Below are 27,971 nucleotides of genomic sequence, written 5' to 3' on the forward strand. Positions count from 1 at the left end.
GAAAATCAAATTGTCTGAAAATATTGAAGAAATTTATTCACAATATCCTCCTTAAACTCGTTTTTATTGATTGAAATATGGCAACGCCTGCAGGTTAATAGGTACGGTGATCTTTCTTAGCACGGCAGTCTAGTCTAGACCTCTGCTTGAGGACACCACATTCGTTCGTTGCGGGAAGTGGAGGAAGCGTGGGGTGTTTTAGAGGCCCTAGGGTCTAGGCAAATTTTCAATTACTAACTTGCAGAGAATGCAAATTTGATGCGTATAATCAATCTCGTGTAGGCAGCATGACTGCACTTATGAAGAGGTTTTCAGTTAGCGGTTTGCGTTGGTTTCCAGTCTTCTAAGTTCGGAACTTCATAAAAATCCACTAGGTAAAAGACTGCCTTCAGGTTCTCAACGGTTCATCTTAAACGCCCTAATTGAACTCATATTGCTTGACTCTTTCGTGAAATAATTTTATTTTATAAAAATGAAGGAAAGTAGGTTTGAATATGGTTGATATCCTATGAAATAATGATTTTTTTTTTTTTTTTTTTTTTTTTTTAGAAATTTTATTGTGTTTCCGGAAGAAGAAATGTGCTGGAATAGGAGTCCCTTTGCAAGATTTTAAAACTTTTTTCACTCTGTTCTATACTGATGATCAAATAATGATAGTTAAAGATAAAGATGACGTTGAGTACATGATGCGCAAGTTGAGAGAGGAGTATCGGAAGTCAGGTTTGGAAGTCAGTTTATCCAAACCTGAAAAACTGACTTTGAAAGGTGATCTGCATAAAATTGAGTTGGAGGAAAGACCGCAGATCAAACGCTCTGCGAACTATAAGTACTTGGGTGTGCGATTGACCCAGGATGGAAAGACGGATGAAGCTCTCAAGAAAAGAAATACCTGAGCAGTGTTTTATTGAAAAGCTCCCTCACTTGGACTTTTTACTCTTAATTTCAAGGAATGAAGTAAACACAAAATTGTATATGTCATTTAACGGTACTTAGATAGCGCATGTAAGCCCGACCAATTTTAAATACGGCAAAGAAGACGTGCATTTGTACAGTTTCATTATCAATATGTCAGGTATCTCATTCTTGGGTTTCATGCGCTACTTGGGCACTTTTAACGTTTCGACTACCTTTTCCCCCTTTCTTCCTTCATCTTTTCTTTTTTAAATCAGCAGACATGTAATCATGAAAAGTAAAAATGAAGAAAAGAAAAAATTTTCTCAAAACAAAATGTACTTCCATTATCTAAATGTGCACACAGCATATCCATCTATCAGATCTTTCTCCGCGTGAACCGGGAATTAAGTCGTAATTATCTCGATGAATGTTTGCAATAACGTAGGGTTTTTTATGTGATAGGCTTAATGGCACCCTATTGACGCTGCAAAAAATTCTGCTGATTCATATTACGATTCCACAAATCAAATGTCTCTCAAATTGCAAGGAAACTGTTTCATCCGTAAAAAGGACGCAAATTTGCGAGTCAATATATTGCGCCGAGACAGGCTAATGATTCATTCGGTCATAATGTTTTGACTTCTCCCTGTGTAGTGTGGATACACACCATATATTATTCTCCAAACGATCTTTGGTATGATGACAGGATGGAAATGGTTGCCAAAGTTTTTAAGCTTTTTTTTTTTTTTTTGACTGAGTCGTGTCTCGAATATTGAATGGAGGTATCAAACTTTGAACTATTTCTTCTCTCTCTTCTCGCATGATTGTATTCCTCGCTCTCCTTCTATCTATCATCCCCCCCTTATTGAAATCTTGAATTATTTTACTTCTAAATATAAATAACACTGCTCATGACTTCGTTGAACAATTTTAATCATTGAGAATGACGAGTGTCTTATTCTTAAGTTTTTTTTGTTTCCTGATGGAAAGTTCGGTAAACAGGAGAGATACTTATGATTTTTATGAAAATAACCGTCGGATGAATACATGAGTTTTTACAAATATTCGTAGAATTTTTTCCTTCGATGCCATTGAGATTCAACTTCTTATAAAAGTAATCGAATTTTGGAAATTATTTTTCCTTTCAGTTTAATATTTACAAAATAATTAGAAATATTGTCGTGTGAGCAAGACCATGCGGTAATTTTAAAATGTGAAGTATCATGGCATGTCAACCAGAGCAACACCCCCCCCCCCTCTTCAACTACCAATCAACTTATACCATCAAATCTCAACTGGTTGGCCGCAATGACTTAACAGCGGCGATGTGGCAATCTCGCTCGCGTATTAGTCTAATAATCTCTCATTAGCACCAGAGCAAATGTTGCTCACGGAGGCGTCCAAATTTTACCTCTTAAGTATTTAAGAAAGGCAATTTAAATTAAGTACCTTGCTCTTCAAACTTACTTTTCTATTGTTTATCGTCCCTCAGTAAAACATAACTATCATCGTCCAAAATTGACGTGCAAGATCTATAAAATACCACGATTTGAGGCCATTCAGAAAAATTCATTCATTGTATTCCAGTTCTTTAGAGGCAGGAACAGATCAGCCCCTAGAGTTGGTAAACTTCGGACGATATTCTATATGTAACATAGGAATAAGATTCATATTTTAGTTATGTAGTTCTCTGGGTTGATTCCCCAACATAGTAGAGGCTTATTCTTAAAAGGGAAAAGGTAGATGCAGAGAAATATGCCTCAAACTTAATCCCTTTCAGTAAAATCTAATCGCCTCATTACATATCGACGGTGAAACTACCAAACCACGTATCTCGTTTGCGGTGTTTAAAAATCTACGCTCACATTTTATTTTTTTGAAGTAGACCAAATCAATATCATTCTTTGAAATTTTCACGGAATTTTCTCAGCACGAAGAGGAAAAATCACAGAAATTTTCAAGACTGGATGTTGAGTAGTTTTTCATTTAAAAAATAAAGTATGACAGGAAGTCTGCGACGTCGCAAACCGAGATACGTGGTATGGTAGTTTCACCGTCGATATGCTCATGACTAGGTTTTAACACGTGCTGAGAAAGGCTGTTATTTGTTAACTTTTAGGCGATAACAAGTAACAATCGTCTCTAATAAATTGACAGCCTCATTTTTCGAAGTAAACATACGCAAAAGCCACATTCAACGGCGATTCTTCCACGGTTTTCGAAACCAACTTGTCCCAAGTAACGATGTGTGAAAAACTCTTTGGGACTTTTTCTTTAAATTGACCGAACTTTGTCAGATTTGGGGTATTTCAAGCAGACACCAATAAGAACGGATTTGATATTGATTCATGCTCATCGATTGAGACATTGTACAAGGGCTCAATTTTTTGGCAGTGCTGAATTTCAATAAAATTTTCTGACATTGTTTTTTGTTTTTTAAACTGATTAAGCTTTAAGGCGCATGAACTCTGTAAGAGATTTTGACGCTCAGCTCAAGCTGTACACTCTCTAAACAACACAGTGTGGGAAAGAAACAATGCACGATTAAGTAGTCTGCAAAAGCCGTTGCAGTGTGCAATCTGACTCGCGTAGGATTTTTACAGTGCCCGTAACCAATGGACCATAAAAATCTTAATATCTCAGCTAGAAGTTGATTTCAGATGTTTTCGTCGCGCGAATCGTGTTTTACGTGAAATTTTGTTGAAGAATTATGTATCAAAGTGCTTTAATTCGTACTTTGTTTAATGATCCATGCAATCTAAGAAAGCGAACATACAGAACTTTCCTTATTTTTCTCAGAGAAAATATTTTATCGGGAGAAACGAGTCAACGTTGGATTGCGTATGCGGCGTCGAAATATAACATGGGCCTTCTAAGCCCCATTGTTCGATGCCGTGATTATCCTCGCGAGTTCAAGGAATCGCGCCGAACACGGTGCGGTCGGTGTCAAACTCATCAGCGCCTGCAAGACTGCATAAATACTTCACGCATTGCGCCGAAGAGTGCGGTCGGCGTCCGACGTGTATTAGCTCCTACTAGACTACATGAATACTTCTCGCATTGCACGAAACGCCATGAGAGATATACTTGTGAGCTGGACTGAGGGCGCATCACACTGTGAAGATGACTCGGCACTCGACCGCGCCCCCTTCTCTGGCTCGCACGACGCTATAATCGCCGCAAAACTAGGACCGCGCGTTATTTCTTTTGACAGCACCTGCCCGGTTTTTACCACAATTAAAGGGTATTTATGTATCTTAATTACAACGATTCAGAAATCGGACGATGTATGAACAATGCAGCGATTCTGAAACTTGATTCGCGTAAAATTAATTTCGGTTTACTAAAAAGGAAACAGAACGAACGAGTTCTATCGCGTCGAAATGTTTTGTGATTTTACCTATTTTATATCATTCTGGAAATTTCTCGGAAAATAAACTATAAGTAGAGATGTGCAGCGTTGCAATCGGAGATAAGAACACTTTTCTCCTGATGGAAGCGTCGACATTTGCGATTTCATTCACATGTGTTTATTGTATATTGAACGCTTTAAAATTTCGAAAATTTCCCGAGTGAGACACCTCGCTCCCCCCTTCCGCTCCATGGATCCACTTGTGTATTGTAGTGTAAAAATGGTTTCTTTTCTTTTCTTCCTTCTTCTTCCGCCTCTTTCTTTTATCTGCAAAGGTCAAGACTGGGTGTACCGGTTCAACCCACTTTATTAATAAGCCATTCATTGCAGATTAATATTAATTGACTGCGCACTGCCACGGGAAATTTAAACGATTGAAATAATTGAAGCATCGAGGAGTTTTGGCTTTGCCTACGTTTAGAGGCTTCAGGGTGGGACGGTAGAAGCGGGAAGTGCTCACTTGGAAATTTTCTTCGGTCTCTTGACTTCTCGACTTAACGACCTTTTACCGCCCGACTTGTAAGTTGCACAGCACTAGGTGCACGCTCGGTTCAGCATAATTGCCTCCCGGTGGTTTTCCCTGTAAATATTGATAAAAATAGCGGAAAAAGGATGATCGTAATGCGGCTTCCGCGAGGAACTTGGCGCGGAATTGGATTTTTACCCGCTTTTAGATGTAAATTCATCGGGGAAGGAGGAATAAAGTCAATACGTTTCATTGAGCGGTACTTTTAACAGCTCGTGTTGATTAACTTCAATTCTCTCGCGTCATTGGGTTCACTCGTTTTCACGGCATTTGCTCCATTTGTTTTACCTCCTCTTTTGTCCGCGGGTTTTCTCTCGTCTGGCTCTCTCCAACAGGTACTCTCACCGGATAAAGCGATTCCGGACGAGAAAAATATATTTAGCGGATCCGACTGTAGAAGAATGCAAATACAGGCGAGCTCTAATATTCAATGTGTATCTTATGGCTGTTGTAAGCATCAAGTTCACAACAGTGGAGAATTTACATGCAAATATTTTATTGCTTCATCTGAAAACGCTTAAAGAGTTGGTTTTACAGTATTTTTTTATAATTTGTTTCTGATATGGGAAATAGTATAAAAGTAGATTTAAAAGTGAGAAAATGCACCGCCTAGTGACGTCATCTGGCGGTATTTCCCGTTTTAACACACGTATTTTAGCAGATTAGATTATTTTGTCATATCTACTCCAATAATTGTCCAATTCATGAACCAAGGGTATCCTCGTGTTCAGTTCACTTAGTACGAGGGGCGTTCAATAAGTAAGTATCCCCCCTCTCTAAAATCCATTAGAATGGACCAATTTTAAAAAACTTGGGCTCAAAATCTTCCTTAGGATATTTTGAGTTCAACAAAACAAACCGCAACAAAATCGGACCATGTCCGGCCGAACGCGAGCCGTTTGAACGCGCCGAAGTGCTCGACGCTCCCGCCGAATCCGCGAGGATTTAAAGTCCGCTACAGGAGAAGAGCTTCTCTGCCAAAGCCTCAGTCGTTCATCACTGACGAAAAATCAAAGACATTTTTGTAGAATAAGGGGCTTACCTCACTTCCCCACATAACCAGCTCGATCCAAGCAAGTCTGATACTGAGACTAAGAGAACAGCTTTTGGATGCCTCGCGCGTGGAGGTCTTTCAGCTGACCGGGGATGAAAGAGTGGACGGCTTGTTTGACCTCTTCCCCTGATTCAACATTAACTCCTCCAAGTTCAGATTTCAGGAACGGGAATAAATGGTGGTCTTGGTTGCCATTTATTATCGTATCTGAAATCTGAACTCGGAGGAGTTAATGTTGAATCAGGGGAAGAGGTCAAACAAGCCGTCCACTCTTTCATCCCCGGTCAGCTGAAAGACTTCCACGCGCGAGGCATCCAAAAGCTGTTCTCTTAGTCTCAGTATCAGACTTGCTTGGATCGAGCTGGTTATGTGGGGAAGTGAGGTAAGCCCCTTATTCTACAAAAATGTCTTTGATTTTTCGTCAGTGATGAACGACTGAGGCTTTGGCAGAGAAGCTCTTCTCCTGTAGCGGACTTTAAATCCTCGCGGATTCGGCGGGAGCGTCGAGCACTTCGGCGCGTTCAAACGGCTCGCGTTCGGCCGGACATGGTCCGATTTTGTTGCGGTTTGTTTTGTTGAACTCAAAATATCCTAAGGAAGATTTTGAGCCCAAGTTTTTTAAAATTGGTCCATTCTAATGGATTTTAGAGAGGGGGGATACTTACTTATTGAACGCCCCTCGTAGTTTTCACTTAAACACGAAATCCATCATTCATCATATTTCAGACAACTGCCAATTCTCTATTGAGGGGTTTGGAGGACAAGGCGTATAAGCGCAGTGTTTGCTATTTTGAAAAATACGTGTTTAAAGTTTCGGAATCACCTTATGGCAGAAAAAAAGTTCAAACTGATATTTTGATGTTCGAAAATTGGAATTTGGGAGCGAATTTTTCACAGAATGTGCATTAAGACTGGATTTACTTAAAATCTCTAATATCTCGATTTAAAAACTTTCAAAAACTGCACTTATGCGCCTTGTCCTCCAAGCCCCTCAACTGTGAAAGTTGTATACTTTTACAGTTACAAAACAGAATACAAAACTGAAATGCCTTACTATGGAAAAACGCTATCAAGCCTTCATACGTTGCTTTTCCCTCTATAAAACACGAATTTTCTGGGAACTTGTAAACATTGTTCTTCCAGTTTTTCAGAGAATGAAATCTGTGTTTTATCGAAAGGAATTTGGTAACATGCAATCGTACGTACGGCCTTTTCAAGGCAGGGAAGCTGTGCTGTGCACCCTCATGAATATTAAATTTCTACACGTGCCCTGATGCAAAGTTCAAGCAACCTAGCCTTAAAACGGGTGCCTGTTGATAATACTGCACCGAAACATAAATTGCGCCGGTTTTCCCTTTTTTATATTCGTTTCATCTTCTTCCCGTTTTCCTGGTTCATTTTTCTCTCCAAAAAATGGAGGTCATTCTTAGGAAGGTTATATTTTTTTTACGGTAGGTAGAATATTTTAGATCTCAAGTACTGACTTTGCAATTCATGACAAGAAACACGTGATATAATACGATACAAGACTAAAAAATCTGTACAAAATTCAACTGAAACTTGGGGAATTGCCAGAAGTCATGAATTCTACTTCTCTCATGTATAGTGGATTAAAGATTGTTAAATTCTTCGAACATTTTCTACAATTCGTGCACCCATTAAGGTCGCATTAAACTCTACAGCTGTACATTTATTCTCAAAACATACCAGCACTTTTGGCCCAATTTCCATACTACTGAATTTCCTTACGTGCTCTTCATTATGAGCAAGGAGAGTATCCAAAATTTGGAATTAGCTACTCATGCAAGTTTTTCAGGATGTTCAAGGTGAAATCGCCGAAAGTAAACAAGCCGTGAGGCCTCGAAGCCAATCGAAAACCTGCTTCGACAGATGTTATTATTCAGATCTTATTATTTTTAGCTAATCTACAAGAATAAAGCACCAAAACGCGATGCTGTGATCAGCCAATTATATAGATCGTACCTAGAATGCATCGTTAAAAAGCTAAGGATCCACCTGAAATACCCGATGAAGTACTCCGGACGAAACGTGCCGCGAGCGAGGCGATTGATCCCTAGACTGCACGACGGCGCGGCGGCGAAGCTCGAACGAGACAACGACGACGCCTTGTGTCGCGACGCCGCGCCGCGCCGCGAAGATGCGTCGCGTCGCAGCGGGAATAACAAATCAAAGTCGTAACACTCCAACAGCCGTGCAACACCCCTGTGACGGTGCACGCTGCACGCCGCATGCGGAATCGCGAAGACGCGCGCGGCGCCCTAATGCCTATCATCCATCCACATTATTCATCCCGGTGTCACTCTACCTGGTCCCGTGCTCCCGCGTTCAGACTCAAAACGACGCCGGTTTTTTGGGGACCCGACCTTGATTCTGAAAATAACCTTGCGCAGGTGTTCTGGGTCCTTCCGCTCTCCACTGCTCTCGTAATAGTCACACTGGAGAATAACTTTGTGCTATCAATATAATACACAATAAATCAAAGGCTACTAGTCAAAAAATGCTAACAATATATCTGGTAAGAAGCAAGGTCCTGAAAAGTGTGCTTCATTTGAGCAAAATCAATGAGGAAAAAAGGTGCAAAATTATTAGCTCTCAGACCGGTGATCTCAACGCGATCTACCGGCTGAAAGCTGAACTACATGCTCTCAATTTCAGCTGCAGTACCCTGTAAAGGGTATTTTCCTGGTAAGGATGTGTTACATACAAATAAATCCGTCGCACAGTGGATCGAGTCAATTAGAGAGGCCGGACATGAAAGTTTTAAAAACTGCAAATTTTGATGTACATTTCGTCACATTTTAAATTTTAAGGGATGCTCCTGGAAGAACATTTCACGAGAAAACCGATGAAATCACTTTTAGAACCTCAAGATTTTGTGTAAACGGAGTTAAAAGGTTTAAAAGTTTCCAAATTTTGTCCGACCTCTCCTATTGACTCGATCCAGTGTGCGCCGGGCCGATCCCGTCGTGGGTTTTCATTGCGCGAATCGTGTTCTACGTAAAATTCTAGCGAAGAATCACGTATTAGAGTTCTTGAATTCGTAAACCTTGTTTAATGATCCATTCAATCTAAAAAAGCTAATATAGAGTACATCCCCAACTTTTCTCGAAATAAATATTTTGTCGGGAACGAGGCAACGTTGGAATGCTCATACGGTGTTGAAACAGAACCTGGGCCTTTTCAGCCCCATTATTCGATGCCGCGATCATTTTATTGCGAGCTCGAATAATCGCGCCGAACACAGTGCGAGCGGCGTGGACCGCATTTTAGCACCTACAAAATTGCTTGAATACTTCTCGCATAGCGCTAAACGCAATGCAGTCGGTCAGTTAGCTTGAAATATATCAGCGCCTACAAGACTGCATGAATACTTCACGCATTGCGCGCACAACGCACTGTCCGCGGTCAAAAAATAGTCGGCACTGATGACAGAGGCTACTGTTCACAAGGCCCCTGCACTTTCTTTGTTTACGGTACTTACAGAAATGTTCTGCTGTGAGAGCAGAACTTCGATCGTAAGCACAGAATGCCTTGTCCTCATACCGGAAGTTTCCGTGGTCGTAACAAAAAAAGTGCAGTAGTCCTATGAACAGAACTATTTTTTTAAGTGCACCAAGGCAAAATTTTTAGTGGGGGCGATTTTGTCGAATCCGCTCAAAAATCTAATTTTATAAAATCGACGTAAAACCTCGAGTTGGGTGCCTAAACGGAGCGTGCTTGAATCACATAACGCACTTTTTTCCTTTTTAGGCACCCCTTACCGTCCTCACGCCTCACACTGCAGCCTTTGAGAGTTCTTCAGGACCGTTCATATCTATACCATAAGCTTAATATGTAACCATGAATATCAAAGTTTTCAACCTCCTCCACCCCGTAACGTTTTTGCGACAGACATCTAATAACCCAAACCTTCGATTGAGTCGAAGGTCTTAGGTTACTTATGTAGATTTATTCTAATCCTGGAACTACTAATTAAGATAGGCATATTTCCATTCCATTTTTGGTTTATTTTAATCCGTGGAAAACTTGAATGAATGAGATTTTTTATTTTATCTACTTTAATAAAATTAATTCCGTTGATTTTACTGTACTATTCATTTTTCCAGCCTTTTCATTGTTTCGGTGCTGAACTCTAAACAAATGAGACCGAAATCAACCATTATTAACGCAAAAACACAAGTATTTTTCTCAGTGGTGGTATTTTTAATCGTTAAATGTGTTTCCATAAATAAATGTTTAGCTTCCCTCCCTGGTTCGTTTGCTCATCAGGAGTTTTATTTACCCTTCCAAATGATGCAGCTTGCGGGTGGTCATTTTTTGCTCTCGGTCGATCAACCTCTCCTGTCTCAGTGTACCATGTGCACTGTGTACGTCTGCATAATGCCCAAAGTTGATGCGCGTTGTGGAAGAGGAACAACCCCCCGCCCTCCCCGTAATCGGCAGCAATGTAGCTTTAATTAGAGCGCATGCCGCTGAGTAATCACCAGAACTTTAATTCATTAAAACATGCATCCACTTGATTTTGCGTAAAATGTGACATGTATTTTCACGCACCATATAATAGTTAAACTCATTTCAAACTCCGGGTAGGCTGTTTACATTTGAATATTTTGCCGCATTACTCACGCGCCCCACAGGGTGATACGAAAGTCCCACGTATCCCACCAACATTTTACCTAATTGAGGTACAGATTCGAAACGTAGGGATGTTCTTAGGTCAAAAGGAGCTATTTTTGGGGGGCGGGTCATGAGGTGGGGAGAGGGGGTATCGGGCCCCGAATTTGTTTCAAATATGAAGACCCTACTTGTGAAACTTCGTTCGACAGAACATAAAAAAAGAATTTTTTTCGCGCGAACCCGAAGTCATTATCTCAGACCGTTAGAGAATGGCGGTCGATTAATGTTCAAAATGACCGAGATGGGAAACTGCTTATATTGCAGATGAATTTTCCTAAAAATCGGCACTTTGAGGTATTTTTACACAAAATAAGCGAATTTGACACTAGATTTTTTCGTAAAAAATCGAATTTTTCAAAATGGCGGCAGGTTAAAGCACAAAATGGCCGTAAATTAGCAACCTTGGTTTTTTCAAAATTTAAAGTCACATTATTTTTCTTCGCTCCAAAATACTCTCAGATACCAAGTTTCATACAAATCTATCTTTTCCATAAAACTCTCTCGAACGAGGTATTACAAGGGTGATCTTTACATTTGAAAACAAATTTAGGGTTCGTTACCCCCTCTTTCAAGGGAGCTCCCCAAAAAATCTAAGAGGTCAAAACGAAGCTTCCTTTGGCCTTTGAAGATCCCCCAAGTTTCTGATCTTTAGTTGGATTCGGTAAAAAGTTAGATGGGGCAGGTACTTTACGGACTGTTGGATTGGATGCATGGACAAATCGTTGGAAAATCACACTAGCCTCCGAAGGATCCAAAAGTGTAACCCTTACCCGGCTACTAGAGGTGGAGGTGCGCAGAAAACTGTGAATCGATAGAGGGCCGATCCAAGTTTTGTCAATTCAAGTAGGTCGAAAATTTAACAGTTATTTTCTATAGAGCTTTCGTTTGAAAGTTCACGGCCGGTTATTTTGTTCGCAACAAGTGCAGTATTATGATATGTTTATGCAACAATCCGAGAACTCCCGCTTTCAGTGTGCCGTTGAAGTTCGTCTCCAACTACTTTGGCTACCGCTCAGCTTGGGAAGGAACTTATTTCCGAAAGGGATGACTATCTCCAATCTGCTGTCCTACGGATGAACGCCGTAAGATCCTTCGGATTTCACTGGATTTTCTGGAAACCTATACACCGATGGTTTTTTTTTTTCTATTTTAGAGTGGTTTACTTTTCAGGAAAGCAAATTATTTAAAAAAGAAATGCATGAAGTGAATACTTTATCTTGCTGATTGTTAACAGTGTGTTTACGTGAAATTCCTCATTAGTAGCCCGTGGTCGAAACATGGGTTCCGATGAGAACGATACGCTGTTATTGTTCTTCTCGTAACCTTTCGAGACCCACTCAGACACAATGTGGCATGAAAAATGCGGGTGCTTGCCAGCTGTTTGATTTCATGTAAATATGAAAACGGCGTTACTTCGTAAATAATTCAGCGTGTCTCGGGTTTATCCACAATCCATTCTTCCTCGCGTCTAGCACGCGGTTTCGTCTTTAAATAGAAAGAAGCGTGTCGCTCTCCATTTTTTCGTTACCGCAACCGCGGTATCGCACTACTGCTCGACATTCTTTGTGTCCTTATTTTCGGGTGCGATCAGCCACTTATTTCCCCGACAGTCCCATAAATAAACCTACGCATCGTATCTCTACCGGTCCAAGAAAAAAAGGTCCATGAAAATTCGGACGTTCCTTCATTTATCCGTATTACAATGAGACAATGAGGCATTCTGAAAAAATATTCAATTTTTTCCTCGGAGTTTTTCAGAACTCTCAATTTATTGTAACGTGTGAAGCAATTTTAAGTCGAAACACTCTTAAATTTTCCCAAAATAAAAATTTATCTTAATGACAGTCCCATAAATAAACCTACGCATCGTAACTCTACCGGTCCAAGAAAAAACGTTTCATGAACATTCGGTCAATGCTTCATTTATCCTCATCAAAATGAGTTTTTCAGAATTCTCAATTCAATGTATCGTGTGTAACGCAATTTTCGGGTATAACACTCTTAAATTTTCTCAAAATAAGAATTTATCGGGAGGAAATTGGCAACATTCGATTGTTCCTGCTGTTTTTTTAGCTGCACGGCTGAAGGAGAAGATATGGGAGGATCGAAGAAAAATAAGTAGAAAATAGTGGTGGAGAAAGTTATTTGTTGCGCTCTTCTGCTCGGTGTCTTTCTTTATCAGAGATTTTCGCAATGCAAGTTTTGTTTTGTTTCATACGATGGCGCCTGATGCTGAAGTTTGCAGTATTTTTACAACGTCTTTTCAGATGTAGTCGAGGATTGGAAAAAAGTGTTCTCGGGAGCAAGAAAATTTAGCACCCTCTGAAGGCATAAAGCTAAATTTTCCATTTTAAGGTGATTCGATGGAAGCCATATTTTGTGTCAGAACGACACGCGACACATCGCACCGATTGGCTCCATTTTTTTAGCTACTCATCATTTTCTACAAATTTTGAGATAGTAAATCTGTTGTCAGGAGACTAAAGAATTCACTTACCAATTTTGACAAACAAATTCAACGTAATAAATACGTTGTTTTTTTGGAGGAAAAATCTCGCATATTGCAGTCTCGATATCTCTATCGAATGCGATTTTTTTCCGCCGAAAAAACCACGCCTTGAATTCTTTAGCCTCCTGACAACAGATTTACTATCCAAAATTCGAGAGAAAAATGATGAGTAGTCATAAAAATGAAACCAATCGATGCGATATATCGCATGTCGTTCTGACACAAAATACGGCTTCCATCGAATCACCTTAACACGTATGTTCCAGTAGATTAGGTAATTATGTCATAGACATGTAACTTCTCCAATAAGCGTTCAGGGCAATTGAGTATATCCTCAACTCCTCGCTCTCAGCTCTCAGTAAAGTCTCTATCACTTTCAGAGACCTGCGAATCACCCCCATTCGAATTTCAAAAAGGAAATCGCCTCCGACGAGACTTTATCACTGTATCTATTATCGTTCAAACTTAAAGTAAATTGATGAATTGTCTTAATCAAGTAGTATACATTTTAGAGTCGATTTATAGAGTCGATATTTGAAAATATTAAAAATAGGTCAGATCGCAAAATAAGTCTGTAATTTATGAGCCAAAAAGTCAATAGATTAGTGCAAGTATTTTCTTTCCCATTCAATATCAACTCATATCCAACAGTGGCGTGCCATGCTTTCCGATTATGTCGATTGACCCGCCATTTAAAACTACGGAAAAGGATCTAGTATCAACTCATACCCAACAGTGGCGTGCCATGCTTTCCGATTATGTTGATTGACCCGCCATTTAAAACTACGGAAAAGGATCTAGTATCAACTCATACCCAACAGTGGCGTGCCATGCTTTCCGATTATGTCGATTGACCCGCCATTTAAAACTACGGAAAAGGATCTAGTATCAACTCATACCCAACAGTGGCGTGCCATGCTTTCCGATTATGTCGATTGACCCGCCATTTAAAACTACGGAAAAGGATCTAGTATCAACTCATACCCAACAGTGGCGTGCCATGCTTTCCGATTATGTCGATTGACCCGCCATTTAAAACTACGGAAAAGGATCTAGTATCAACTCATACCCAACAGTGGCGTGCCATGCTTTCCGATTATGTCGATTGACCCGCCATTTAAAACTACGGAAAAGGATCAATAGAGAGGATTCCCAACGAACACCTTAATTATCGATTCTTTACCTACCATTTTTTCAAATAGATAAATATAGATAATCTATTATTACGCCTCGCCTCTGATATCCATCCTTTTATATCCATTGATTGGTGAGGCTAATTTTTTCGCATACATAAAATTTGTAAATAGTAGGGCGTGAATGGCCTTTCGGGAAACGTGAAAGAGTCCAAAAGAATAGTTTGTAGAACGGTTTCAAAAGTAAAATTTCGAAAATAAACATTGAAGCAAGAAACTAAGAGCTGCCATCCGATACTCTTAAGGCTTTTTTATAATGCCCGTATATTCTAGGCCATCGCCGCCCACTATCTGACCGGGTTCTGCGCCGTAAACAATTATTGAAGGTGCGTTTAAAAAGGAGAAAAAATCAATCGCATTTTCAATAATATTTTCTTTTCAGATCTTGCCTTTACTTCCTTAAATTGGATTAAATTTTCTAATAGCTTTAAGATGAAAGTGTTTTAGAGCGTCAGCAATTTTTGACCCGTTAACTATTAAGATCAAAATGTAATATAGTGCTGTTTTTTCTTTCTTTACCTATCAGATTTTTTACTTGCTCTAATTCTCCATCGCTTTGAAAATTGACGTAGACTCTTCACTTATCTGAGGAATGCGTTTGCTCTACTTCAAAACTGTATTGCTCCTTCACCTCAAGAGGGAGCGGGTTGTTTTTGTTCATTAATTGGGCGTATTTCTATCAAGGGGAACTATGTGCATTATGACGTGATCCCTGTTATGCGCATATTCTTATGGGTCTCAGGGCTCATGTCTTAAAGCACATAGTTCCGTTTGGCAGAAATACGTCCAATTGGACCACGTTAAACAGAAAGGCACCAAGCTTCATCCGCTATTGCCAAATAACAGGGAAATTACATTTTTTAAGAGAGAACGTTTATGCAGATTCCTTTGAAAATGTTCAAGAATGTGCTTTGTATTATAGGGGAAATTCTCTGAAATTTGCTCAAAATTCCGCACAACCGTTTTCATGTAAAAAATTAAATTGCCCGATTAAATTAGGCAATAGCTGACGTGGCTTGGTTCCTTTCTATTAAACGCGGTCTAATTCACTGGATGCAAAATTTTGACTACTTCCCGGTCCGTGAGCGTATATCGTAGGGCTCTAACAACAACTTTATTTTGAATTCTTAACTCACAAGAAAATTAATGTCTGCTTGAATCAAATCGCGCACTGTAACAGTTTTGACTAACAAGTTTTTTAATCGAACAGTGCTCCTTCCTCGCCTTTTGGACCCCATTTTGCGAGAAAAAGCCACTATTTCTGGCTCATTTTAGAAACAGCATAACATGTCATCGGTTTCCCTATGCAGAAAAATGCTTTTATGGTAGAGCCAGAGATATTGGTTCCATATTGCAAAATGCAATCCTTTTGTTCTTCACAGTGTTGAAAACGTGCAACAGTTGAGCCGAAGCACTGCAATCCAGGTTGCCATATTTTTATACCGCAGAGACTTTTACAGTAACGCTTTAGTGCGCGATTTGACATACGTAGACTTTAGTTTTTCCATGAGTGGGAGGTCTAAATGCACGCGTTAAGAAACATTGAATATCTTCGTTTGGAGTTGATTTCAGTAATTTTCGTCGGACGAATCGTGTTTACGTAAAATTTTGGATGAGATACTTAAATTCGCTCCTTGCCTACTCTGCCGTGCTGAGGAAGAACGCCGTATGAACATTCGAGAGTTGCCAAATTTCTCCAAATAAAACATGTACTCCTTAGGAAATTTATGCATATATTTCCGTGAAATTTTCAGATGTTATACATCAAATTGCGAACAAAATTATCTAAAAAATTTGACAAAAAATATTAACATTTTTCCCAGTAAATTAGGTTTGTATTAAAGGAAATCTGGCAACGTCTAAAGGCTCATACGGCGTTTTTCCTTAGCACGGCAGTACTGATCGGTTCGTTGTAACAGTCTTCTGAGTATGGCCTTGCGGGGAGCGAGATGAGAACTTAATTCCTAGGAGAATTGTCCATGTATGATCGTGTCGCTAATCCACGCTCAAACGGAATTTGCACTCCTTGAATGGGTCATCTCTGCGCGGAAGATTAAAAACATGCATGAAGCCATAGAGTTTAATAGAGCCTTGGATGTGTTGAAAATGGTTCCCTATCTCTGGTTCGGTGTAAGTGCTGCCGCAACCCGCACAACCGCCGTATCGTAAGCGTTCCCACCTAACTTATCGATGGCTCAAGTCAGAAATGGACCACTAGACAAGTTACAAATTGAAGCCTTCTAATGTATGTTTCCTAATTATAGAATTTCATTTAAAACACAATTCTTGCATCGAAAATTACTGTACTCAACTCCCAACTAAGATATTAACATTTTTATTTTACATTGGTTACGGGGATTTCGAATTGCCCGGTCACAAAAAACGCACTCGCACAGTTTTGGCAGGCTTCTTAATCGAGCGTTGTTCCTTTCCCACCCTTCATCGTTCAAAGTGTAAACAATTCGCCTCAGCTGAGCCAAAGCGTCAAGATTGAGGTTGCCACATTTTCATATCACAGAGATTGTCATAGTGAAGTATAGTGTGCGATTTGACTCACGTAGACTATTGTGTTTTCATGAGCGGGAGGTTTGAACTCAAGCGTCAAGAAACTTAAAGTATCTTATTGAGGAATAATTTAAATAATTTTCGTCTCGCAAATCGTGTTCTAAGTAAAATTTCGGTTGGGAAACATGTATCAGAATGCTAACTTGGAACTATATCTAGTGGTCAATGGAGAATTAGCACACGAAAATTGTATTGGTTCATCTGAGAGTGCCTAATGAGCTGAGTTAGCAGTATCCTTCATTAATTTTTTTCTGACCTGGGAAATTGGAGAAAAATTGATTTAAACGTGAGAAAATGTGCCGCCTTGTGACGTCATCTGACGGCATTTTCTATTTAAACACTTGAATTTTAGCAGATTCGGTTATTTTGTCATAATTTCTCCAATAATTGTCCAATTTAGAAACCAAGGATATCCTCGCACTCAGTTTTCCTAGCAGTATCATTTTAAAGTTGAAATTCAACAAATTCAAGACACCTACAAATTCTCACTAGGAAAAAAAACAAATCGGATCTAGAGTCCAGACTCCTGAAAACATTGACAAGAAAACGGACTCTTTATTCAATCCTCAAAATCCAATCAAATCCAATTCCTCAAAAGGAAATCCGCTCAACTTAAGAGGCTTGGTTCTTGATTTAAGCTAGATTCTGATTGAATCAAGAGTACTTTTTCTTGTCGTTTTTTTTAAGAGTCTGGACTCCAGATCCAATGTGCTTTTAGCGGCTCTGGTGCTTGCACTAGAGCTGCTATTCCGGACGGTCCCAGCTGGGGAGTATCAATGGACCATGTTACATTGGAGAGACCGCGCGTTGGTTGATGGGAATCGGCGCCATTTTTGACTATGTACCTTGTCATGACTTTATTTTATTGCATATTGTTTTATTGTTAGCCAATGCTATGTTGTGTAGTGTATTTTTGGAATCATGGTGATACAGTCAATAATTCAAAACTTGTCTGTGCTTTAATCTCGTGATGGAAAAAATGTACTTTACGTTCAAAATTTGAAATTTTGAATTTTAAAGTTTTCGCGGTTTTTTGGAAGAATGCAGTGGTTGGAGCTTCCTAGGCATATTACTCGATATCAGCTGATAGCAAACAAAGGTTACCAAGGAAACCGTAAACGTTTAACAACTATCGTGGCCAATCTGACAAAATGTGTCTAGGCCCTCATTCTTGACTACAACTACCGTCGCCAGAGCCGCTTTCCGACGCGAATGCGTTGGAGCTTACTGCTTGTTTTTTTTCCAGTGCTCTATTGCTTATCTCCATCGCAACGCAACGTATATACATCTTCCACCATGTGAAATTTTTCAAAAGGAAACTAACTTACAAATCTCCCACCTTACCGCACTTAAAAGTCTCACTTCATTCCCCCCTCCCCACTATGTAAAGGGGGGGGGGGGCGAAATGGGGATCTAATGATCGCGTGCGATAACGAGGTGAGAAGAGTGAACGTTTTTGACGCTCTCGGCCCAATTATGAAAACATGGTTAAGTATTTGCTTGTTAATGAAACTGTCGAGTTCCTCGGGTGGCGCTTGCTCGCGGAGGCGGAACTACTCCTTCTCTCCGTCTCGGCAGTGCCATCCCCTTCATCACTTCATCACCCCTTTAGCAATGAAACCAGTGGCGTGGCGTGCTTTGCGATGTATCGATTGTTCTGCCATTTAAATTCATAGTAATGAATCGATTATTGAGGTGTTCGCTGCGAACACCCTGTGTATCGATCATTTTCCATAGGTTTAAATGGCACGACAATCGATATATCGCAAAGCGCGCCACGCCACTGAATGAAACCCCGAGCGGGCACTCTATCCGCCGACTCAAAATCATCAGCCTCGGCATCGGCATTTCCACTCGCGTCAAAGAGGAGCCTTCGATGATTTTTTTCATGCTCTCAAAAGAACTCCTTGACTCCAGTGGCGTAACGTGAACTGCGATTTATTGATTGTTATGCCTTTTAAACCTATGGTAAAGAATCTATTATTAAGGTGGCCGCAGCGAACACCCCGTCTATCGATCCTTTTCCAAAGGTTTAAATAGCAGAACAATCGATACATCGCAATTCACAGCACGCCACTGCTTGACTCGTCTCGAAATTGGGACACTTTTTTATCGGCACCAATGTGCAGATACTCGTTTTGAAAGTCAATGGTTTCTTTTTCTCGGGGAATGTAAGGGCTTGGTTTTCAAATCGGAAGAATGAATGGGGATTGGCCGTATTTCTGCCGAACGGAACCAGGTGGAGAAGAAGGGGTGTGCAGGTTAATCGAGGGTTATGGGAATGAATGGGAATTATAAAGCGCCAGTGACGTCAGCGGCAGCGGCGGTCGCCCGTGTGGATCATTAACTCATGAGCCCTGTTTTTAACGCTCCTGTCACATGCCCACGGCTCATGAGTGCCGCACTCAGTTGACACACTGGAAAAAAACACATTGGATCTAGAGTCAAGACTCTTAAAAACATCGACAAGAAAAAGTACTCTTGATTCAATCAGAATCTAGCTTAAATCAAGAACCAAGACTCTTAATTTAAGCGGATTTTGTTTTGATTCAAGCGAAATTCCGATTGAATCAAGAGTATTTTTTCTTGTCAATGTTTTCAAGAGTCTGGACTCTAGATTCAATGTGTTTTTTTTTCCCAGTGCACGTAGTTCCTTTCGACAGAATGTAAAATCCCGCTTTTCCATTACTGAAAAGGGAATCATGCCCACGTGTACACTGTTTCTTATGATTATGCAGATTTCTGGATCACACCTCATCTTTTCGATTCGCCTAGTTTCGTTTGACAAAAATAGTCCAATTTTGAAGCGCCAGTGACGTCAGTAGCGACGACAGAGCTGGTGGACGGAGGAGATCGGTGGTGAGTCACTTTAACTCATGAGCCCTGTCTACAATGCTCTTGTTTCATGCCCACGGCTCATGAGTTGGAATATTTTGGCGCTTAGTTCCGAAGACTTGACAGAAAAATATTCCTCCTTGCACCTAAAAGCCCCCTTTTCACAGACGGTTGCATATATCTGAGTAAACTTCGTATTCTTTGAATTTGGTATTTATGTATGTGTACACGTCGCGCCTCCTAGTGCTCGCGACACCCAAACGCCACATGAGCTTACAGTAATTTTTTGCGAGAGTACGGCCACTGAGTTTCATGGAGACCCTAATAGAACCCATAGAAATGGCGGCCTCTCTTGGTGGAAGTCTATAGGAGCGGGTGAGGAGGGGTTTATGCCAACCTTTGACGTGTATCACCTGCCACGGCTCGTCTGAACCAACTTCATATGAAAAGTCGATGACACCAAAAATTCTCTTCGGGAGCTTGAAGTAGGATGCAGGTACTATCTTTAAGCCAAAAACAAAAATAATCTGCGGGCTCTTCGAAAATGAAAGCGATTTTTATGTTGACATACGTGGTCTCTTCCAAAAAATTAAGTTTCTCTAATTTTCGGGGAGGATAATAGCGACAAAATAGTTAATATTACAACATCATATTGTTCTACAAGATTTTAGCTTTCTAACGAGCTATAGATTTTTATTTTTGGAGCACTGGTTTTTGAGATAGTCGATTTTTACTGAGACATCTTCATTTGGCTGCGGGTCCACCGAAGAGAATTTTCGGTGTCATCGACTTTTCATTTAAAATTGGTTCAGACGAGCCGTGCTGCTGCATCTGTCACCAACTTTATCATTATAGAGAATCAAGTCGAAATATATTTCCAAATGTTATGCAGAAAATTGGTTTCACATCTAAATAATGATTCATCAGTACCCCCATGCAAACAAAGCCTCATTATCTGCACTTTTCAATAACCTGCGATTATCTTGCATCTCATCGTCCGCCATTTTCTTGGGTTCTAAGAGCTCCATAAAGTTTAATATGGCTGAGCCAATACCGAGTGAATCCTTTAGTAGCTGTTGTCTCTCTACAAAGGTCCTATTCAAATGATGGTCTTCCCAAAGATTATTGAGCAACTGACAACTTAAAATTTCTTCGTTGACGTCCTGCCGCCGTATAAGTAGGTCTATCTGAGGATAGTGGTGTGTGAGCAGATTATTAGAGACTACCTGGTTGTCGCACAACCCCCCCCCCCCCCAAGTCCTTCCTCCTTCTCTTCATGGTAAGTTCCCTTTGCCTTCCTCCGGGGGGGGGGGGGGCACCCATTCTTAAACTTGTGTGAGAAACCTCTCCTATTACATTCTCTGCACACACTGAAGAAAATCTCCGGCCGTGGAAGCCGTACGTACGGGTTTTATGGACATACCGTCCGCGTTCCGGGCTCAGAGGCCGAAAGTTCCGGGTACAGCACCCGGAGCAGTCGAAGCTACGGCTTCAGCACCCGAAGGCTAGAACGGACGGTACGTCTATATAGCCTGTAATTGTTTTCTTCCAGTGCACCACCATAGAAAGAAACTTTTCACGATGACTTCAAAAATACGGTGCTTGTTAGCCTTGGGGATACTCTGATCCTAGGGGACATCTGGATGGTCCTGTCTCTAAGCGGCTGTTCGAATTTTAAAAATTAAAATTTTCTCTTCAGATGTGATCGAAACTGGGATTTAAAAGCCCTCCTGCCTGCATAAATTTCAGGCTAAAAACTTATTTAATAATCAAGAGAGGTGTAGACATGCATGCAACAGTTGTTCAAACAATGGCTCCGTTTTAATTTTTGACAGTGATGATTTACTGATGAGTCTCGCGTGTTGGCTTAATTTTTTTTTTTTTCTAGAACAATCAAGCGGCTCATGGCGCATCGCCTCACTCATTGCAAAAGCGAGCAAATCCAGCGTTCTGGGTTAAAACCCATGTAGAATTTTGAGAAGGCTTAGATAGAAAAACTTGTTAATTGGTAGCGATGCTCAATTTATTTTTATTTAAATTCTTCTTTTTCCTAAAAAGGGACAGGCTGGAACTTGCTTTATAAAAAATGGAAAGTGCACTAAATCACACCGGTTCAGCAAGTCGGCATATAGTATATCGGTGTCTAACGTTGAAAAGTGCGTATTTCCGATTAAAACATCGCTTATCTGCTAAAGTTTGATTTTTTCAAAGTAAACAAACCAATAGTTGTTCTTGAGCAAATTTTCACTCGTTTAAATTTATTCATGGGAAATTTCGAGGAATTATTTTGATTGGTCTTTCTCTCTTAAGAAAAATATATATAATCTGAGGTTTTTTGAATTCTGGTGACTGCACGCTAAGTGTGGCTTAGTTAAAGACTCATGGGTTATTTTAGATTGGATTTGAAGCTAATCATGAACCTTCGTAAGTTCTGTTCAAGTTTACATGAAGGTGATAGAATTTCTTACTGAAAATTCCCATGATTACCAGCGCAAATCTGTAAAATTTTGGACAATTTATCAGTCATATTCTTGTGAAAAATTGTATTGCTTGAGTCAATTTGGCAATCTCGGAATGGGTTACGTTCTCTCATCTGGGAAAGGACACAATTTAGGAGCCGCAATGAGCTTTTTCTACTTTTTATCGTGCAGTCATTTCCTAAATGAATAAGTTTTCGTCAAGAAATTTCAGTATTTCCACAGTGAAAACCGATCCGAAACTTTTTGCTTTTTTAATTTTATAGCATTTTAGCCTTGCTTGAGCATATTCCCCACTTTGCTTTGTTTGAATTCTCTCTTTCCATCTGCTTTCTAGCTTTCGAATGTATTCGACTTTGTTTATGTGAGCGACAGTTCAGTAGCAATGAGCTTATCCCTGCGTATCCTGCATTAAAATGGACGCCTAGAAAGTTTATGAAATTTAATTTCTAATTGTTTGTTTCTCTCTTAAAGTTCATGTAGGAAACTGTAGAACATCGATAATTTCAAATGGCAACTTATATGTTAGACGTTTCAATTCTTGGTTTTTGCAAGTTCAAACAGACGCTCGCAGGAGGTAAAAGTAATTCCTACCTGTAGCAAATCCGACCTTTAACCAATTTCAGTCTTTTTAACAATTTCAAAATGGTTTTTTGCGCAAAATGGTTTTTTGCGCTTAATTTGTCGAAAAATAATAGCAAGTACAGTGAATTAAAAGCTAAGTCGAAGGTGGTTAAAATAAACAATGATTATCTGCCAAACGTATGAAAATAATTTTCGGATCCAATTCGACCTACCGACTTTGATTCTTTCATTTTTTGTGAGCGCACAAAGAGAAACTCAACCCAAAAGTTTGGTTAATACGGGAAGTAAAACACAAAAAAACGGTAGCCTTCGGTTGACAAGAGAAAATTCCAGCTACTTTTCCTGAAGAAATTTAATAAGGAACAAGTGGTGAATACCAACATCGCAATTGGAGGAATGCATTTTCCCAGTCCCTCCATTGAAATCTGCGCTAAATTCTCCGCAAACTGCACCAAAATCAACACAAAATTTGTGTTGGTTTGTGTTTGACTTCCTATCTTCACTAAAAGTTACCCAAGAACACAAAAAATTTCATCGGTGCGGGAGGTTTGAATTGCTCCAATGTAAAATGCAACCTCTAATTTCCCAAGTACAGGCTTTATTTAGAATTTGTTTATTGAAATATATTTTTAAGGAGTTCTGATTGAGATTTTTGTAAGGGACCATATCTTGTGGTACTTCAATTCTACCTCTGTCCAGTGGTCCATCTGTGAATCTTATTAAAAGAAGAAATCAATCGAGATTTAGGTTGGTTTTCAGTCGTGATATTCAAATTCTACGCCATAAGAAATATCAAATAAACAAAATAAATTCTTGCACCAAGTGCATTTTAACTCTAACTTTGCGGAGAGGCCACTTTATTAGCTTTCTATCATCCTAAAGCAATGTTTGGAAGGCAAAAATGAAATTCGTGCATTCAGACACAATGTAAATCCCAACCCTAATATGATCGTGCTCCTCATGCTAATTTCCGCGCCGCGAGCACGTGAAACCAATATTGGTTTCCGGTGCTTGGATTTCCGGCTCACGGGTGAAAGGGTGAATAGAATGCAATCGCGTCGAACGTGGCTTTGATATAGAAAAACGGTGGATCATGGATGAAATCTCCTTATTCAGGAAGGTGCTGTGTCATTTTAAGTTCTCCAAGTCGGTTCTTGTTCTGAATATAGATTCGTAGTCTGTCTCCTGATACATTACATGGGCATACTTTGTCGGCGGTCGTGAGTGCCTCACGAGAAAATATTAACAAGAATCGTCCAAAACTTCATGCGTTATATTTTTAAACATAATATGTGTACGAAAAAATTTATCCATTCTTGAACTGTTCCTGCATTTGGCGTAAAAGTTTATTCTGTTCCTGGTCGGTTAAATCAGTTAAATTTCACAATTAATCGCTTGGGTGTTTATTTTGGACAATGTTCAGAAATTTGCGGAGTTAATCATAGATTTATACCTATTATGGTTGAAGTGGTTTTAAATCAAGGATTTTCTGTTTGGTTAGAAAATTCAAGATCATTAAAAAGCTGAAAGTAAGTGTTGATCTTTTAAATCAATCATGATAAGACCGCCAATCTTTAATGAGAGTTGGTTAACTTTAATACCGCAAATGAGGCCGTTATGGTGATTTTATTTAATGTTGATATTTTGATTAAGGTAAAAAAAAGATGATTCTGATTATTTTTATATGAACTGATATCTGATACACGTTACCACCCGTTCTGTTTTTCATAAGGATGTGCGGTACGGTTAAAATTTTATAATTTTTTTAATGAGCGTGACTTCAGCTCCGAATGATTCCAAAGTTGACCCTTTTTAATCGACTTTAAGAACTTAAATTCGTCTGCTTGTTACTATTTTGTTCATGCGATTTTTTTTTTTTTTTTTTTTTTTTTTTTTTTTTTTTTTTTTTTTTTTTTTTTTTTAATATCTCCCGATAAACGTATCATATTAACCATAACATAGAATGCGTGCACGTATAATTAGTGAAGTGAATCTAAAATAAGAAATCACAGGGATTAAAAATTCTCGCCAAGTAAATTTTAAAATGCCTAAAGAATGAACAATGACAAAACATTTTGCCCCGTCCATGATTATCCATTATCTAATCATGACATTGACGTTATTGAGAAGGATGTGGTTTCGTGAGTTTTGTCTAATCCATGTAAAGTTTCTGTTGACGAAGTAAATTTTCATAATATTTATGTAGAACACTAGAAATATTTCGACGATGAAACTCCCGAACCACATACCTATCTCGGTTTGCTACTTTGCAGACTTTCTGACTCTTGGTACTTTCAGTGAATTTTCCTCTCCGTGTAGAGAATTTCGTGTGAAAATAATGCCAAGCAATGATTTTAAGTCATTCTCCTTTTTAAAAAAAATCAAGGTGGGAGCGAAGATTTAAAAACACTACAAACGAAATACGTGGTTTGGGATTTCGCCGTCGATGTGTGAAGATGATAAGGCAGTGTAATTCTTACCGTTCTGGAGTCGATCAGCCTGTAACATGTCTTGGAACAGAATTCAACTGCATACTATTCACCAAAAATCAGATCACACCAATTCTTGGATTTATTTTCATCGCACTACGTGCTACGCGTTGACTCGAACACAATTTCACAAGTTCACTCGACAATTTTGAAACTCAAACAATCTTTTTATTCTTTCCCGTAAGATTTAAAATCAGAAGCACTGATATATTCTTTATTCAAGTTTGTTTTATAATCCGCTCCAGTCGTTGTTTCACCAGAAAGGTTACTACTTGCACAAAATACAACACGAAAGATGATGCAAACGGAAGTTTTGACTACGCACGCATCTGACTTCCTTTCCCACCTTTTATTTTCCGTGGATATCAGTTTGTCATCGATCATAAAAGCTAAAGTCTCTTTGCGAGAGAAATCCGATATTTTCAATATTATCAGCAAATTAAGTCAATTGCAACCAATCCGTTTTTCACGTCGGATTCGCCACAAACGGTCAATAAGAAATCAATTTACCATTATCTTCATACTCTTTAAAACACTTTCTTCCAAGTTAAACGCAAACTTTTCGTAGCATTTCTTCCGCACTGCAACTTCTGCTAAAGTCAAAGTCAATAATTCAATTTTATTTGGTCTTTTAAAAGCTTGCAATTACCTTCGAAAATTTGATTCTCTGAAATCTCCAAATTTTTGAGTCCCTCTGCGGGCAAGGATAAGAATAATTTACGACATTACACTTTAAAAAACACTCAAGCAACACAATTCCGCGTAATTTATGGCTAAGGTGAGATGGGTGTTTTTCACGCGAGTAGATTTTTCCGAAAGAAAAACTTAACAGGAACATGAAGTAACGCACACCTAATGAAATGAAAGAAACTATACGAGTATATTTTCTAGCAGAGAATAAATGCTCAGATTTCGTGCGACGCCTAAAATTATGCATTAGCCCGATAGATGCATCCGATTTTTCCAGGAGTTCCATCGCCCTCGTCAATAAAACTGAATGACAATCTGGTCATATTTCTTTCATTTCACTGATTATCATGCCCTTCCGAAGCTACCAGTACAAGACGAAAGTATTTAGACAATGTCAGATTAAATTTTCGCAAAATTAATTTGATATTGCTTTAACATAAAGCCAGTGCTAAAATCATCCGTTACGGTTAGTATTGATTCAGTTGTCAGTACCATTTTCAAAAACAAGTCAACAGATTGTAATAGCAATAAATTGACCAATTTCAGTATTTTGTAAGTTTTTTTTTAAAAAAAAATACTTCCAGCGCTAATTATTTTCCAAAATTTCAATTATGATATACTTTATTCATCCTACCATTCAATACTATTCTTCCGATGTTTAAACAATACCGTACAAGAAATTATTATTCCTGCAAAGGACGGCAATATAGTCTCACTTTACTTCATCAGAAAATTACAAACAAATGTCTCTGTTGTTTGTGTATTCACCATTAACTTGACTCTTAGATAAAAGGTGTATAATTGTATTTGGAATAGCATAATAAATCATTGGGGGAAAAGAGGAGAATAAGAAGAAAAACATATTTTATCTACAAAGGGCGGGAATTTCGACGACTTTGGCTGAATATTCCGTCTGAAAGGAGCAATTACTTTTTCATGGGCGAGAACCAATACGGACACCATTAATGTAACTCTCAGAGAAAATATTTATAATTTTATTTGGAATAGCACAATAAATTATCGGGGGAAAAGAGAAGAACAATAAGAAAAACATATTTTATCTACAAAGGGCGGGAATTTTGACGACTTGGCTAAATACTCCGTCTGAAAGGAGCAATTACTTTTTCATGGGCGAGAACCAATACGGACACCATCGATGTAACTCTTAGGGAAAATATTTATAATAGCAAAATAAAGTTTTTTTTGAGGAGGGAGAGAAGAATAAGAAGAAAAACATATTTTATCTACAAAGGGCGGGAATTTCGACGACTTTGACTAAATATTCCGTCTGGAAGGAGCAATTACTTTTTCATGAGCGAGAACCAATACGGACACCATCGATGTACCTAACTCTCAGGGAAAATATTTATAATAGCACAATAAAAAATTGGGAGAAAAGAGAAGAATAAGAAGAAAAACATATTTTATCTACAAAGGGCGGGAATTTCGACGACTTTGGCTAAATACACCGTCTGAAAGGAGCAATTACTTTTTCGTGGGCGAGAACCAATACGGATTCATTCACATCACCATTCGTTTTTACAAGCGACGAATTTCAAACGAGCGGTAGTCCGAGCGCGGTGACGAAGAGGGTTTTCCGATCGTGCGTTTTTTTTTTTCGCGTACGCACGCGGAGACGAGAGCTGGCGTCGCGACGCGTGGTGAGTCGGCGGCGGCGGCGAGGGTTGCGGGTGCCGGTGGCCGAGATGGCGCGAAACTGAAGCTGAAACGGAGCCGGAGTCTGAACACTTGTGTTCGCGCCAGTGGCGTTCGGAGCGACCGGGCCGGGGCCCCCGCGCGCGCCACACCGACACGCACTTGCGCCATCTGTTTCTGCCATCCACACCGTGGCCCCGGCCCTTGCTCGCGGTGTGCTCGTGTGAACAATACCAGCACCCGTTCTCACCTACCATGTCTTACCTATAGTCTAGAGTAGGTGCCCCGAAGCCCGAACACTCATAATTCCCCGCGAAAAATTCCGATCCCACCATTTTGCCGTGCACTGGAAAAAAAGAACACATTGGATCTAGAGTCCAGACTTTTA

General features: G+C 39.5%; 1 protein-coding gene across 6 annotated transcripts in view; it reads right to left on the bottom strand.

Moving 5' to 3' along the window:
- Window positions 1-27,765, bottom strand: part of 5-HT2A (5-hydroxytryptamine receptor 2A) — a 237,483-nt gene extending 209,718 nt beyond the window's left edge. For 3 of the 6 annotated variants that reach the window (XM_072302858.1, XM_072302853.1, XM_072302857.1), the window contains exon 1: window positions 25,229-27,765. The gene's annotated coding sequence lies outside the window, so the exon portion shown is untranslated. The remainder of the gene's footprint in view (window positions 1-25,228) is intronic. The other 3 variants (XM_072302855.1, XM_072302856.1, XM_072302854.1) reach the window with 3 other exon arrangements.
- Window positions 27,766-27,971: the final 206 nt, after the last annotated feature.

The sequence above is a fragment of the Bemisia tabaci genome, chromosome 7, assembly GCF_918797505.1.
Source record: "Bemisia tabaci chromosome 7, PGI_BMITA_v3".
In the NCBI taxonomy this organism is placed as follows: Eukaryota; Metazoa; Arthropoda; class Insecta; order Hemiptera; family Aleyrodidae; genus Bemisia; species Bemisia tabaci.